This window comes from Triticum urartu, chromosome 4 (assembly GCF_003073215.2).
Source record: "Triticum urartu cultivar G1812 chromosome 4, Tu2.1, whole genome shotgun sequence".
NCBI lineage: Eukaryota > Viridiplantae > Streptophyta > Magnoliopsida > Poales > Poaceae > Triticum > Triticum urartu.
The window spans coordinates 2,120,156-2,130,880 of NC_053025.1; the positions used below are offsets into that span (position 1 = coordinate 2,120,156).

General features: G+C 48.6%; 1 long non-coding RNA gene across 3 annotated transcripts; it reads right to left on the reverse strand.

Moving 5' to 3' along the window:
- Positions 1 to 9,143: 9,143 nt before the first annotated feature.
- LOC125553308 lies at positions 9,144 to 10,476 on the reverse strand. 3 transcript variants are annotated; one of them, XR_007304023.1, is made up of 4 exons: positions 10,325 to 10,476; positions 9,919 to 10,210; positions 9,550 to 9,631; positions 9,144 to 9,408 (listed from the first exon to the last, which is right to left on the reverse strand). It is a non-coding gene; the product is annotated as an uncharacterized LOC125553308 (long non-coding RNA). The 3 variants fall into 3 exon arrangements; XR_007304025.1 differs by having other exon boundaries at positions 10,328 to 10,468; XR_007304024.1 differs by lacking the exon at positions 10,325 to 10,476 and having other exon boundaries at positions 9,919 to 10,318.
- Between the last annotated feature and the right edge of the window lie 249 nt (positions 10,477 to 10,725).

A 10,725-nucleotide genomic window follows, 5' to 3' on the forward strand; every position in this document is an offset into this window, starting at 1 on the left:
TAGTAAAATTTGAGAGAACTCCTAGGACATCAATGACACAGAACCACAACTGTAGCAAGCAAAGACATATCTGGTGCCTCATAATAGCTAGCAACTCATATCTGTCTTTATTATTCTGCAAATTCAGTTTATACATTCCTTTGTTTCCAGACAAATGTTTTGAAGCGATGATGATCCCAATGGCATATTATTAGTGGCTATTTGGTTATCACAAAAGCAAGAGACACTAAGAATGATCTGCATATTGTTTGCTGAGTTTTGGAGAACGTACTGTATTCACTCTAAGAAATAATTATGGAAACATCACTCATTTTTTCATGGCCTGGCAAGCATGTAGGAGTTCTCACTTGTTTTAAAAAACTGCATATAGCTCTCACTTAATCCAGTAGCTCCATGGAACTGTTAGGCATTTGTTCGTTATTGGTTGCAATTTTTTGGTCTGTGAGTGGACATAACAGTACACTGCGCTGTCCATGTAGTGAGATGAAGATGTTTGGTCAGAGAACAAGGCTATAGTGATCAATGCACATGACACATGTATCATGTATCAGTAGAGGAATTTGTACAGGCACACCAACTACTTCACTAAATGAACACATGCTTTGCTTGTGTGTTCCTGCTGCTTGACTAATTGAACACCTGCCGTTGCTACTGTGGGACAATGTTCCTTCTTTTCTTCCTGATGTAGCTATTTCTGTTGAAGTACTCACATGTGTTCTAGATGAGCTGCTGCTAGTTAGTTCCCCTTAGACTACATTGTAGATTGCATAGCATAACTCCAGAATTTTGTCATTGCACACCTGCTGCTAGTTAGTTCTGTAGATACTTAAAACACATACCACTTGTCAGGTTTCGTTCGGTATATTAAATCCTATGAAATTATCAAAGTGGGCTATACTATGTTGGATAGAATTTTACGCTTGGACTTGGGTGAATGTAACCAGACTTATACTCTCAAATTTTTTCATAGTTGATGGTGTGAGGACTTATAATTTTTGTTGGGTGGCCTATTAGATCTGGAATGGAAGCTCACATAAGTTGAGCTGATTTTTGTCCATACGCAAGCAGAGGACCGTATGGTCTGTGGCCTTTTCATCCATATGAAAGTAGAGGCACATTGTGGTGCTGAATTTTCTGCTCTGATTGTTGCTCAAAGAAATTTAGCAAAAAAATGGGGTCCTGGGAGACGCCGCTGCTGCTTGAGGCCCTTGAGAGGCCCTTCGTGTCGTGATGATTTTGCAGGTACCCCAAGAGGCCCTTGAGTTTGCCGGAATGTCGATTAACTTCCGTTCCGGCAAATTCGGGTACTCCATATGTCCTATTTTCAGCAAAGGTCATGCTGAAATTTTCCGTGAATTTTAGCATGACTTTGCTAAAAATCGGACATATGAGGTACTTGCTACTAATGCATGGGCCGGGGTATCTTAGTACTTAATTAAGTAGGATCAACTGCCCCTTTATTCTTGCTGCATTAAACCATAGGTGGCAATAGAGCCAAGTGATTAGGCGCAACTTAGAAATTCTCCTCAGCATCAATAAACCCTAGATGATAAACCCAACATAGGTGGCAATAGAGCCAACTGATTACTGCCAAGTGATTAGGCCCAACATAGGGTGCCTCGGCATCGATAAACCCTAAATGATGAAAACTTAGCATTTAGGGTGCCTCGGCGTCGACAAACCCTAAATGATGAAACCTTGGCTTTTAGGGTGCCTCGGTGTCGATGAGAACCTAAATGATGTACGCTTAGGCTTTTAGGGTGCCTCGACATCGACAAACCCTAAATGATAAAAGCTTAGCTTTTAGGATGCCTCGGTGTCGACAAACCCTAAATGATGAGACCATGATCTTGTTCCTTGACAATAACCAACTTTTTGACCAAACTTTTTTCCTATTTAGAGCGAAACATGGCCCACAACGATGAGGCCGGTGGTTCGGGCGGCAAGCAATTCTGGGAGCTGTCCCAGGAGTTGGAGGAAGAACCTCACCGCTATGAGGATGCCGCGGAAGACATCGATCCTGACTACACAACCCCTAGTGGCGTCGGGGATGACACCATTGATGATGGCGCCGCGGATGCCACCACTGATGATGGCGGCGCACGCACAGATGGCAGCCAACCGAAGAGGCAACGGAAGGACTGGCGCCCGAACGTGCTCGGCACCGTCAGGGAGGAATTTACTGAAGTGAACTCCGACGGGCATCCGACGACACCCAAACACGTAGTCAAGGGGTACTCGATTCAGCTTGGGTGCATTCTCCGGAGCACCGCCTCAATCAACACCAAGAACCTAAGGCATAAGGACTGAGGCAATTTGCGCGGCCTCCTCTTCATGAAGCTGCACGAACGATACAAGTTCCCCGCTGATTTCGCAAACACACGCCTCTCGGGTAATAAAGTGAACGGTGCCTCCCTCACGACGATGAGAACGGCCCTGTCTACTTGGAAAAGCACGGTGAAGGCAATGATTGACAAAGGTGATAGTTATGAGAAGATCAAGGCGAAATATCCTTTGATGAGCGAAGATGACTACAAGGAGTTCAAGATCAAGTGCGAGAGCCCCGCAACCTCCGAATCAAGTCAGTGGGGGAAAGAAATGCGGCAGTTGAACATAGGGGTCCACCAACTCGGTCCCGGCGGTTACAGAGTGGCGGAGCCTGTATGAGACAAGGAGGACGCGGAGCGTGCCGAGCAAGTCCTACCGCCCCGCTTAGAGAAGTAAGTGACAAGCAGACCAGGAACTTTCTCAGGGCCCGGTACAAGCAGGACCCGGTAACAAAGGAGCTTACCACGGATCCGAACACCAAGGAGCTTGAGCTTGTTCTGGTAAGGAATACACCCCCGCGTAATTAGCTCCATATGGTTGCATTCTAATTAATCCCCAATATTTCTAAATGGTTCACGTTCCTTCCGCAGGACAAAGAAAGCAGTAGCGTGGGGTCATCTCAGAGCTCCCCTTTCGACACCCCTTTGAATAGGGCATTGAACGTAATGAAAAACAGGGATAAGCTCAATAAGCCGACGTCAGCTAGTCGTGTGGCCGGCAAAGGCTTGTCCACAAAATGGTCATCATATTATGGCGTTGGTGGGCGAAAGGAGAAAAAGACCAGCTCGGAAAGCCAGTCGCGCGAGGTTGAAGCACTCAAGGCGCAAGTGGCGCGGATTCCGGAGATGGTCCAAGAGCAAGTGCAACAACAACTGGGATCGATGCTTACCGGCATTATGCCTACCTTGATTCATGGGATAACGACGTGGATTGCGGGTGGCCAACAGGGGCCGCCCCCGATTCCCAGCTTCACGGCCAGCAACTCACACAACGCGCAGGCGGCGCCATTGGTGTCTCCGGCGGCGGCGGTATTGGTGTCTACGGCGGCGGCGCCATTGGTGTCTCTGGCGGCGGCGGTATTGGTGTCTCCAACGCCGGCATTGGAGCTTAATGCACCCGGGTGTACGCCGGCCGGCACCTCGCCAGCAAGCGGCCCCTCCGTCAGTTGCACGCCCGCCGTTGGCGGTGCCTCGACATTAGCCGAGCTCGATGGCATCACGGTAACTAAGCCTCTCGGCCGAGGACTTCATCTCCTTGCCTTTGACTGGGCATCCCTGACGCCCTACATGTTTTCGCAGGGCGCCGCCGACGTTCCTTGCACTCTCCTGCACTTCGTGGGCGGCGAGTTGGTCGATGTCGCCAAGGGCAGAATAGTTCAACCGGGCAACCCCGTGTTCCACGGTAATCCGATGCCACCCACAATGTATAGGGTTGAAGTGGTTCGGGTGCTGCCAGGCTGCGACGAGCTGTTACCTGCGATTCGACCCGCTGGGGCCGATGAAGAAGATGAGATGACCCTCAGCGCCTGCGTAAGCTGGCCCCTGCTTTGGCCGAAGAGCCAGATTCGTTTGGGGGCGGGGAGACCACCCCACAGACAAGACCGCCAGTCGTGCCGGCGCCAAGCCATGGCAAGAACGCCGCAACGCTACCGGACATGCCGGGCATCCCTATGGCATAGGATCCGGACATGCATATGGCACAGGATCCGGACGACGACGACAACGATGATGGTACATTTACCAACGTCGATAAGTACTTTGCCGAACATGGGTACGGTGACGAGTTCTGTGGGCCTCCTTCTCAAGAACCCAAACAAGACGACCGCGATCTAGCTGGTACGGCGGAGAAACCCAATTGCAACAGGCGTCGTCTGGCGTTCAGTTCTCAGGAGACGCCTCCAGCTACCGCCTTCACCGAGCCTCAGATAGCGGAGGTGACAAATATTGTCATCCCCAACACGCTCAAGAAGGCGGTCTGTGAGCAGAACTCAGTCCCATTACAGCAGATCAAGAAGAAGGGCCGGAAACGGCCGACTAAAAAGGCCGCCGGTGCGAGCCAGCCGGCACCGAGTACGATCCGTGCTCAGGACGGGCCACCTTCACCTAAGGATATCTCGAGGAGGGTGCATGTGGCGGGTAGGGCGATGCTACCGACAAATATGCTCAGTGCTGCAACCGGTGCTATGCGGAGTCTGCACGACAGTGTTCTTTCTTTGGAGAAGCGGCGTCTCAGAGAGAATGATGTGGCATACCCGGTTTTCGTGGCCTAGGTGCCAGAGGGGAAGGGCTTTGTGGATGGCGCCATCGGGGGTACGATCGTCCTGCGGTTTGATGACATCTTTGCTATGTTCAACCTTCATCCGCTGCACTACACCTTCGTTCGGCTGTTTTCGCTGAGTATGGAGATGCAGATCATTAGAGACAAGACCCCGGACATCGTGATCATCGACCCCTTCTACATGCGTGCCAAGCTCTTGAGCAGCGCTGGGGACCGCCAAGTCGCGAGTTCACACCTCGAAGACGTCATTCTGGCAAACCCAGATAAGGATAACTTCCTTGTGCCTTACTTTCCCGAGTAAGTCATCCCTTAACCGCCCCGTAACATATGATTTCTTAGATTTCGATTGTTCTTTTTTTTCTAACATTCCGTGTTCTGTGCAGTGACACACATTGCACACTCATCCTCTTAAGCCCGAAATATTCCATGGCCACGTATTTCGACCCGAACCGTAACTCCAAGATAGACTACACAAATATCAAGAAAGTTCTTGATGATGTTCCCCCTGGCTACACCAAATCTGGAGACACCTTCATCAGGGCAGTTCGTAAGTATGGCAAGCACGTGTTCGCCCACAATACGACATTCTGCTACGTCAAGCAGCCGCCTGGCGGTCAGAAGGATGCCTACTACGCCCTCCATCACATGCGGGCGATCATAAGGGACCATCATCACCTTCTGCTACCAAATAATCTCAAAGATTGGGCCGCGAGCTTGTCGGCAATCCAGGACGCGGACATCAGACAAGAATTCTTTCGCATCCAGTCAGAGTTTGCGGACATCATCCATCAAGATGTCCTTCATACATCGGGGCAGTTCTTCCTCAGATATCAACCGTCCAACATTGAGATAGATAGAATGCTACAAATGTAGGCTGACAACGCCCGCGATTTCATGACCATCACGACAGACGGCGGCTTTATCCATGCTCCTGTCCATGAGTCGAGTCGAAAGTAGTGATGTGTAGTTCTGAAACATCGATTGGCTCATGTAGTAATTAAACTTTAATGAATTGTATGTCTCTTTGGTTTGGACAGTCGTTCAACTTAGATGTAATCGATGCTATTTATTAGTAGGACCATGAATCGTGCTATTAATGTCTTGCTTTTCTCTTCCGATCTTTTTGTTGCATACTTATATATTGCTTATGTATGTATTGTCTGTTGTTTGGCTTGTGCGTAGAGATGCCGTCGTATGTCGTGTACAAGGGTAAGGTTCCCGGAGTCTACGACGACTGGGAGGAGTGTCGGAGACAGGTTCACCATTTCAGCGGTAACAGTTACAAAGGGTACACCACTAGGGCGGAGGCCGAATCTAGATACACCCGCTATCTAGCGGGAGAAAGGAGGGAGCGTTGGAGGAACCGGATGAAGACCAGTTTGATCGCGATGATGCTCATCGTGATGACCACAACTCTCTTCTATGTGATGGTAGTTTAGATGATTGATATCGACTTGTAATGTGAAGACAAACTCGATACTCGCGTTCTCGAGACTTGTAATGTTTTATCTTTGTTCGGTCTTTTGAATTCGGAGACTAATATGATGAATTGTATTCGGAGACTAATCTTCTATTGTATTCGATGAATCTGCTATTGCTGTGTGCTACTGTCTATATTCTGTCAAATAATATATTTTGTAACCTGTGCCAAAATCAGAAAAGTAAAAAAACCAAATATTCATACTAATGGCGCATCACCACAGGGTGCGCCATTAGTATGCCAAAGGATACTAATGGCGCATCAAGACAGAGTGCGCCATTAGTATGCCAAAGGATACTAATGGCGCATCAAGACAGAGTGCGCCATTAGTATGCCAAGTATACTAATGGCGCATCTATCCGCAGTGCGCCATTAGTGTGCCAAAGCACATGGTTAAATATGGCCCCTGGGAGGCACACTAATGGCGCATGGTGTTATATACTAATGGCGCACTGGATGGTGCGCCATTAGTATACCAGATACTAATGGCGCAGCAGTGGTGCGCCATTAGTAAAAATTACTAGTGGCGTGCTACTAATGGCACACCAGTGATGCGCCATTAGTAGGCAAAACTGGTGTGCCATTAGTAGGCCTTTTCCTAGTAGTGGTGTGATCTACGTATCCTTGTAGACCGACAGCGGAAGCGTTAGCACAACGCGGTTGATGTAGTCGTACGTCTTCACGGCCCGACCGATCAAGCACCGAAACTGCGGCACCTCCGAGTTTTAGCACACGTTCAGCTCGATGACGATCCCCGGACTCCGATCCAGCAAAGTGTCGAGGAAGAGTTCCGTCAGCACGACGGCGTGGTGACGATCTTGATGTTCTACCGTCGCAGGGCTTCGCCTAAGCACCGCTACAATATTATCGAGGATTATGGTGGAAGGGGGCACCGCACACGGCTAAGAAAACGATCACGTGGATCAACTTGTGTGTCTAGGGGTGCCCCCTGCCCCCGTATATAAAGGAGGGGGAAGGAAGTGGGGAGGGAGAAGGAAAGGGGGGCGCCGCCCCCCTCTCCTAGTCCAATACGGACCAGGGGGAGGAGGCGTGCGGCCCACCCTGGCTGCCCTTCTCTCTCTCCACTAAGGCCCATATGGCCCATTACTTCTCCCAGGGGGGTTCTGGTAACCCTCCGGTACTCTGGTTTTCTTCGAAATCACCCAGAACACTTCCGGTGTCCGAATATAGCCGTCCAATATATCAATATTTATGTCTCGACCATTTCGAGACTCCTCATTATGTCCGTGATCACATCCGGGACTCCAGACTAACTTCGGTACATCAAAACTCATAAACTCATAATACTAGTAGAATGCCCGTGCGTTGCTACGGGCTCCAACGTATAAATGAACCAATAAGTAATTAAGGTCATCTTCAAGGTTGACGCTCATTTCTCCCTCATACGTCCGGACGTGTTCGAACATCAAACAAGCGCCCAGCAGGCTTCCCAAAATCCTACCTTCGTCCGGATTATCCATCATGGCAGCTCCAACACACGGTCCGGACACAAAAACTCCATCACATGATCCACCCTTTCCCATTTCTTGCCGGAGCCTCCCCTTCCCCCTCGGTTTCCTGCCGTAGTAGGGCATTTCTCGCTGGAGACCCTTGAAGCAACCATCAAATGGATTTACCCTTCTATCCTAACCAAAAAAAATTTACGACTTGATGAAAAAAAATATGAACAACTCGTTCATGAAATTTTCTGCAAAGCCATCTCTAGTGAAATGCAATTTGCCACATTTTCTAAAGTAGGACATTATTCCGCTCAGACAGCCAAAAGGCAAACTCCAATGCATGACCCTAAATGAGCATCCGTTTTGTGTGGATTCTGTCTGTTAGGATCGACCAAAGGGGTGGTGTCTGGCCACGGCTAACCAAATCTGGCCGGTGTGCCCAACCGGCCGTCCCATTTCGTTCGGCTGTAGTGTTTTTTTGCAAGATATTTGAAATCTAAAATTAAGGCAAGACCATAGACATGCCAGCGGCCATAGTTCTTGCCGACCAGAGTGCTAGCGGCCGACACACTTGCCAACACACAAAAAAGGGCCATAGTTCTTGCATCGCATCCCTAGTTCATGTCGGCACACAAGCTGACATACAAAAAATGATGGCGCTCTTGGTCATAGCTCAATCATCTAGCTCGAGCATCTCCTTTTACTTCTTCTTGAACCACGACCTTTTCCTCGGGGACATCTTTGTCAAGTCCACGGTCATGATCTCCACCTCCTTCGCCGTGAAAGTGAGTGCCACCTATTTTACTTTGTCTTTGCATTGGTCGCCTCAAATCTCGAGCTTCTTGGTTTGGACGTTCTCCTCAATCTCGAGCTTTTTCTATTGTATCTCAAGGTAGGGTACTTGCTCCTCTTTCTCTTGGCGCTTCCTCTCCTCCCTTGCTTGCATTTGGGTCATCATGCCTTGCAAAGTTTCTTGCAAAGTACATGTCGCCGTGTCATGCTTTTCGTCCACCTTGGAGTTGGTCTTGCCCCTTGGCCGCTTCTCCCCTTCTTCATGCTCAACCACGGCCGCCGACCCTCCATTCTTATTTTGGGTGGCATATTGCTCCTTGTACTTGGGGCAATTGCAAATGATAGTCCAACCAATGGGTAAGGGTGAGCGGCTTGTTACCATGTTGGGCCTTGAAGGGAGGGCGGAGCAGGGGGGTGGTGGGAGGGAAGGGGAAAGGGCGTGCCCCAACTGGCATACCAATGGGAGGACATGGGCGTGCGTCCTGCCCCGGCATACCAATGGGAGGACATGGGCGTGCGTCGTGCCCCGACTGGCATACCCTATCCGTTTGTACACAAATCCGGCTCAAATTTGGGACGTGAATGGGTCGCGGATGAACGAAAAACAGACACCTGCTTGTTTGCGTTGGGCCACGTTTTTTGTCCTTTTCAGCCTAACTAAACAAACCAACCCCAATCTCCATCCCACTCATTCTCACCCCTCACTCTTATTCCGCTCGGACAGTCGTAACTACTGCAAAATTTAAAATATTTATTAAGTGTGTTTTTTCAGTCAATGCAAGATGCCGTTCCTCACCTTCATTTCATCCGAAGAGTCAAAAATTAGGATTTAATATAGCTTTCAACAGGAATACAGCCTCTTTTCTAGATGGTTAAATACATGCGTACATGCATGTCTATTACATGTAGCATATCTGGAGTAGTAACTCACAAAATCTTATTTGACTACATCAAGATAAATACAACTTTACTTGCTGGACTGCTTCGTTAGAAACTGAACCTTTGTGGCAGAAAGTATATCTAATCATGTTGACAACCAGCAACACTTTGCCAAAGGAACCTGCAAAGGACCTTGAAAGAAACAGAACAAAAGAATATAGATCAGTATGCTAATTCTATGCAAGATATAAATGGATTGGTGTAAACGGCTTGTAAATGAAGTAAGGAATAAGCGTACACCACAAACTTGGTATATGAAAAAAAAAAGCATACCAGAGCAGCTCTAGCGAGGGTGTGTTGGTGCTTTCCAAATTCCTGAACCTTGAGCGTGCGGCTCTAGATTGTTGGGACGGACCTGGGGTACAGTGAGTCAGTGACCATTAAAAGACTGTCGGGCGAAACTTGTTTTGACTGTAACTTTCAATCAGTTGGTAAGAATTGTGCAAATAAGATACTGTTAGAAATCTATCGACATCCTCTACAACTTTGATTTTATGGTCATATCAAAACTATCGACAGTTTAAGCCTAGTTGTCAAAGTTAGTCTTCTGTTTCCAGTACCTAATTAGCAATTGCATCAACCAGGCATCAATTATTCTAATCCATCCATCAAACCATATTCTAGGGACTATCAGAAAGTTACCTTTTGAGGCAAAAGCTTCAGCTCAAAGATGACGAATTTTGTCCTGAATCTTGGCTAACTCCTCTCCTTTCTTTTCTCCCCCATAGTCTTCTCTCTCCCTGGCTATTTCCCCTAGATGTGTAATAACAGAGGAGTAGCAGCAACCACATGGTACATGTGGTTAGCAAACTCAAAATTCACACAGAGGAGTAGCAGCAGCAGCTCACCTCTCAAGGCCCCTCTCTCTGCTACATCGCATCTGCGATCCACTTCTATAAATGTGGGTAGACAACATCACCTAATCTTGCATAATCTAAACCAAGACAACGCATCAAAGAAGACCAGGTTAGAATCAAAGGAGGGAGACAGGAGGGAAGATAGCACCATGGTCCATGGGAACCAAAATCAAGCACGGGAGGGACGATACCACCAGGGGTGAGATTGTGGAAGTCGAGTGAGATGAGGCTGCTCGCTGGACTCGACCACCACCCCAAACCCTATCTGGATAAAGGAGGAAGGAGACCACACAATAAAAAATTAAGACCTACCGTCTCTCTCCACCCTGCGGGCGAGAGTGCGAAGCTGGACACGATCATATCTTGATGAGGCTACGGGATGCTGGCTAAAGAGCTTGACCATCTGGGGGCGTTCATAGTTCGTACAGATCGGCTCTAAGGCGTGATGGAGAAGGGGCATCTGCGATGATGGCATCGACCAGCGCGGGTATGTCGTGATGGAGAAGGGGCTCGAAGGAGACAACGAGGTCGTCGATCAGGAGCGGTGGAGGACAAGTTTGAAGAGCCGACGACGTCGCGTAGTGGATTCAGC